Raw genomic sequence first — 6,390 nt, 5'->3', positions numbered from 1 at the left:
CTATGCTTGTATTTCTCTGGGTTTCCCCCTTACATATTAAAAAAAAAAAAAAGTTATAAAGTAGTATAATACACCATATAACATGATAATAATAGATTATGTTGGGCGAACAAAGTGCAAGTTGGACATTAAATTGGTCAGGATTAGTAATTGGCTTAAAAATTTCAAACTTGACAATAATGACCTTGACATTTAGTTCTAAATGTACTCAAGCTAGTTTTTTTTCTTTTTTTTTTCCCAAATAAATACTCAAGCTAGTTGAGTTAACTTAACCTTTTAGATCGAGACATGATGAACTTAAGTATGTTGGGCTGAAGACATTTGGCCAATCTATGCTTCTGCATGTGCTTCATTCCTCATATGTCTTCCTAACGCAATTTACTTTCTTGTGTAGTTTGTGAATTATTACACACAGAATTTACTCAATACACACTATCAATTAGTGAATGCAAGTTTCCGTTGTCATCCAAAAAAAATATGTTAGTAAATAAAAAATTTAATTCCAAACCAACTATATTTAATACTCACGGACCTTCAAAAAAAAAAAAATATTTAATACTCACGCAAAAATTGAAGATAAGAATTGAACAATTTTTAATTTAATAAATAACTTTAAAAAACATTACATATAATGGAAGGGAAAAGGGTAAAAAAAAAAAAAAAAAAAACCCCTAAACTTTACTTGAAAAGTCAATTAGGTCCATGAACTTTTAAAATGCGCAATTACACCCTTTAACATATTAAATTGAGTCATTGCAGGTTATTTCCATTCAGACATCACATCCGGCGGTCGAACCGTCGTCGGTTGCCAACTACCAGAGAATAGTTGGCGATCGACAACGATTCGACCGTCGCCGGTCGCTGGAATTTGGCCGGATGTGATGCCTGAATGGAAATGACCTGCAATAGTAGGTCATTTACTGGTTATTGGGCTTCATTGACTCAATTTAACATGTTAAACAGTGTAATTATACTTTTTAAAAGTTTAGAGACCTAATTGACTTTTCAGGTATAGTTTAGGACTTATTTGACACTTTTTCCTAAAAATAACTTTTTTTTTAGGTTCTAAAAAAAGAGAGGATTTCTAAAGGAAAAAACAAAAGATAAAGTTTTTGGGGATAAATGTCAAATAAACCCTTAAACTGTTCAGACAAGTGCACTGATATCGATACTATGATGTTTACTTGTAATAACAAATCAAAATGACTCAATTCCATTTGTTTTTCTAACTTCAGGGGTGTTTTTTGAGGAATTTTTGTTATTGATATTTTAATAATCTAATTGCATTTTAACGAATAATTCAAGAACTTATGATTCGTTATAATAAAATATTTTAAATTCAATAAAATTTACCAAAAATTAAAATATGAACGCAATACAACTTAAGCTTTTAACTCAATCCAAAAATAAAACCTAATATGAAATGACTTTTAAATTTGTCATTTCTTAAAAGAATGATCGACTTATTTTTCACATAAAAGACAATGCTAAAATATTTCTTTATATAATTTGACAATTTAATACTAAAATTATAAATCTTAAAAATTTTGAACAAATGGTAAAGAATTGATTTTTTTTTTTTTGGTATTTAATAAGCCAAATAAAAATAAAATTAGAGAGAAATTGCGGGTCACGTATAAGAGCATATTTGATGGGCACCCAAATGATGGAGTAGAAGCCTAGAAGACCGGGAGACATGGGCTGCTTTAATAATCCTTTTGAGTGTCGTTGGTGATTTGAGAATTCCCACGTTTGAGTTGTCATTTCGGAGATGCCATACGCTATACTATGTAGGCGGCTAGCTAGCTAGATGCTGCTAGATGTAGCATTTAGTTAATTCGAATTACTAGCGTGGTTGAAATGAAGGAGATAAAAGGGAAAAGAAATTGCAATTCCATTATGAATATGAATTTAAATTACATTATTTGGTAATGAGGAATATAATTATTGAAAATTGAAAAGAAAAAAGTGATATAAAAATTAAAATGTCTTACGGGGCAAAAGGGTCATTTCTTTAATTTTTTTCCTTTTCACATCACTTCGCATTACAATTCTTGGGAGGAAGGGGAGGGGGTCCAAGAATTCCAAATTCACAAATAGAGAGAATTGTAAATCGTTGGAATTGCAATTCCTCTAACCAAACACGATAATTTGGATGATTAAAGAATTGTGTTGTAATTGAATGCAACTACATCCCACCAAACAACCTATTAATATTGGATAGTTGAAAGACTTCTTGCTTAAATCGTTGTTTTATAGTATGCAATCAAGGCTAAGGCGTGAGCAGTCATTCGATCATGGGTTTAGGCGGGTGTGGTCGTGTGAGCTTAGGGGCACTGCTCAATCATTGTTGAAAGTGATTCAGATCTAATAGTCAATTGGTTAAAGGGGAGTAATGGCTCAATTGGTCATAGATGTAAATTTTGTTATAAGATGTCAAAGATGAGTTTTATTAGCGTCGGCGTGAGAGCAATATCTCAAATAAGGGGAACTTCTTGTGTGCAGTGAGCAAAAATATATCTTTTATTGATTAGCTGAGTCACCATGATTTATCCTTTTATAATCTTGCCCGACTCTATAGTGAGCGTTTCCACCTTTATCACAAAATACACTCAATTTCATAAGGAGCGTAAAAGAGAATAAGCAAGCAATAGAGCATCATAATAACTCATGATAGAGGTAGATCTTGTCATGGTCATACCTTTATCGTTCGTTAGTTTGCAATATTCTCAAAGAAGATGTGGCTGGTCTTTCTTGGTCGGGTTAAAAGACTTAGCTTGTGATATCCTTGAGAATGATGTGACGGGTGTTCTTAAAGCTAGAAGAATACTAATTCTTTGCTACCTAATTAGTTTGATAATCACAAGATTTTAAGTTTAACTCCATGTGAGATGATCCATGCATTATAGCAAGCCAATTACTCAATTAGATTATGCACTTAGAACCATTATATATTAGTAATTTGGTATAAAGAATTATAGATTGGATGAGAGGTGATTGGTGAATGACCATACATTGGAAGCTCGAACGATAAGAGGACCATACATACTGAGTTGCGAGTGACAATGCCTCAACTAAAATTTCTCAACTTTGAAGAAATTAAAGTGGTTGGTGTTGAGGTGAGAGCAGACCAGATGATGCTTATCCCACCAATCACACACGAATCGAAGGACCAAATGGTTTGATTACGACATTTTAGGACGGATGATGTTTGATGGACCTATCTGCTTCTCGTTCAGTGATTGCTGCCCAAGTTTTTTTCCTCTTTGATAAAGAACCTACTTTGAATGGGAAGTTGAAACGTGTGCATATCTTTCTGCAAAAAGGTTGCATATATCCTCAAACTTCGCAAACATCATTTTAGTCATAATCCATCAGTCATTGTAGTAGTTACAGTTGTAGTAAATATTGGGACAAAACAACTTGTTTTCCTTTCAATTATTGACATAAGTTTCAACAACTCTAATAATTTTAGTTTTTTTTTTTTTTTAGGTGGTAGTTTTGATGTTTTTTTTTTCATTGTGAGATTTATCTAGATTTAGTCTTGATCGCCATGTAAAGTTTAACTTTACATGAGGAAGGTTTGAGTGATGTTAATCATAGTAACTCAACTGAACATGAATCACAGTGACTAGATATTTGCTTACTGCGCACAAGGAACCCCTCCCTTTGATCCCTGGTCATTCTTTCCAAACTTCACCTCTATGACCAGTTGAGCTGCTCATGCAAACAATTTTGTAACTATATTGACTAACATGCTCCATGTATGCAATGCAAATGTTACATATTTTAATGCTCTCCATTTGTGTTGGACCAAAATTGTCACGTTATACAAAAGTATAAGGTAAAAAATTATTAACTCAACAATTGAGAGATTGAAATCACTATTTTATTATAGTACTAGTTATAATACGTTCATTGCACAATTATGTACACACGCTCTTGAGAGTGTACAAAGAAGAAAAAGAAATTTGGTTTCTCGTATCTTAGCTTCTCTTTGACATTAAATTAATTAAGATCCACTAGTCATTATATATCTGAGAGTCAAAGGTTGATAAAAAGAAATTTGTTAGAGCTACATTATATTACTCTGTGTTATTTTTTTTAACTCATAATTCTATACAAGTAGTATTTATTATATACTTTCTCAATTTTTTCATTCCAAGGAATCAATGCCCCACCACAAAGGTTTGATCATGTGACCAACCCATTTAGAATGGTAACAGAAGTATCATCACACTAAGCTTCCGATGGCGCTTCCCCCGATTTGACGAAGAAGCCCGACTTCTCGTTAAGCTTCTGCTGCAGGCCCTGGAAAAAGAAGCCATGGCAGCCAGGCTACCATAGACGACTGACAGGGACAAGAAGTCGTGTGGGTTTTTTTTTTTTTTAAATGAATATTATCATTTTAATTTTTCTAAAATATAATGTTTAAAAATATTAATCCAAGTAGCAGGGGCGGACCTACAATGGGGGCAGCTGCCCCCACTCACCCCACCCCCACCCCCACCCCATATATAATCCTTGTATGTATATATAGTACATGATTTATACTAAGTAAAAGAAAATTGATAATGGTAAACAATAGAGGCAATAGATTAGTTGGCAAAAGGTGTGGTTTATCTTGAGAAATGATAAGGGTTTGAATCATTTAACACACGATGTGGCTTCAACTTTTAACATAGCTTTGCTTTTTTCTCACTATTATTATTGCTTCAACACAGACACAGTTTCTTTATGATTTTTTTTTAATAAGAGTTTCTTTATGATTTTTAAATATAAATTAATGGTAAGATTTTTTACACACAGACATATATAACCTTATTATTTTTTTATTATTAATAATGAGATGTGTGATTTATATACTGTGTTTTTTATTCGAATTATTTTATCAAATTAATTATATAAGTTTCATATTTTGTTATGAATATTGTTATAAAGTTTTGATGTGTTTTATTTTTCGTTTATATCTAACAACATTTATAGCTATACTTCTTAAGCGTTTCATTTTTTTTTTCTTCAAACTATCTGCCCCCACTGGGAAAAATTCCTGGATCCGCCACTGCTAAGTAGCATCTTATGTGGCATTATACATGACAAGTGACTTAGAAGTAACATACTACTATTGGTCAAATAGGTTAGTTGCACAAATTTAACAAGTTGAAGGTCTAATTAGAGGGTTTTTTTTTTTTTTTTTTTTTTTGGAGGGTCTAATTGCATTTTGGTATATAATTAGATGATCTATTTAGCTCTTATCTATTATTATTATTTTGTGAGGAGGAAATCCATTCATGTGTAATAAATGAATGAGAGGGTATTTAACAAAAACCAAACTCATAACCATCAAATATGAAAATGGATAAATTTGGAAAATCTAATGTGTATCATATATATATATATATATATATATATATATATATATATATATGTATGTATTACAGGTACAAGTAAAATTTATACTGAGCATCAAAATTAGGTGTACCTATAGTTATAAGTAATTGCACCTAGGTACATGAATGTTAACAAGGCAAAATTACATGCACTTGTAGGTGAAAGTAGGTACACTTGTAAGTGATATTACCTACACTTTTTACTTGTAAATGTGCACCAACTACTTGCACTTATAACACATTTACATACACCAAAATTTGAGTTATTTACGAAAATGTCACCGCGTCGTTTTTTAAAAATTATATCTGATTCATTTATCTGGACATGTGGACGGCGCTGAATGGTTCTCATTCCTCTCCTGGGCGGACAGTTCGCACCTGAACGCGATCGTATATATATATATATATATATATATATATATATATATATATATTGGTTCCTGTGAGGTCAGGTCTTCCCGTGCGGTCAGTACGACATACACCATTAGGTATGCATAAATGCACCATGCAGTGTTCAAAAATACACCAGAATGAAATTCCAAAAAATGCACCACACAAAAACAAAAAATACACCACACATATAGTGTATTTACGAACACTGTGTGGTGCATTTATGCATACCTAATGGTATATACCGCACTAAACGCACGGAAAGACCTGACCTCACAGGAACCTGACCATATATATATATATATATATATATATATATATATATATATATATACACACACACACACATTATATCTCACTCATTTTACCATTCATTCTTAGGCTACATTTTAAACATACTATTGGTGAAAAATTGGAATTGGGATATGTCTCCTACATCTTAACAGAGAACAGAAATAAGAAAACGATTGCCGGCTTTACTTAAAAAGGACTACACTACAAATGGATAAAGCAATCCTTATACCATACACCAGATTTCACATTGTAGTGTGGCCTTGGTACATGTGTATGCGTCTTATGTTGTGAATTTTATATCTTATGTTATGAAATT

This window comes from Ipomoea nil, unplaced genomic scaffold (genome assembly GCF_001879475.1).
Source record: "Ipomoea nil cultivar Tokyo-kokei standard unplaced genomic scaffold, Asagao_1.1 scaffold0268, whole genome shotgun sequence".
Lineage (NCBI taxonomy): Eukaryota > Viridiplantae > Streptophyta > Magnoliopsida > Solanales > Convolvulaceae > Ipomoea > Ipomoea nil.
The sequence above is the reverse complement of the archived record's forward strand: the minus strand, read 5'-3'. Positions refer to the sequence as shown.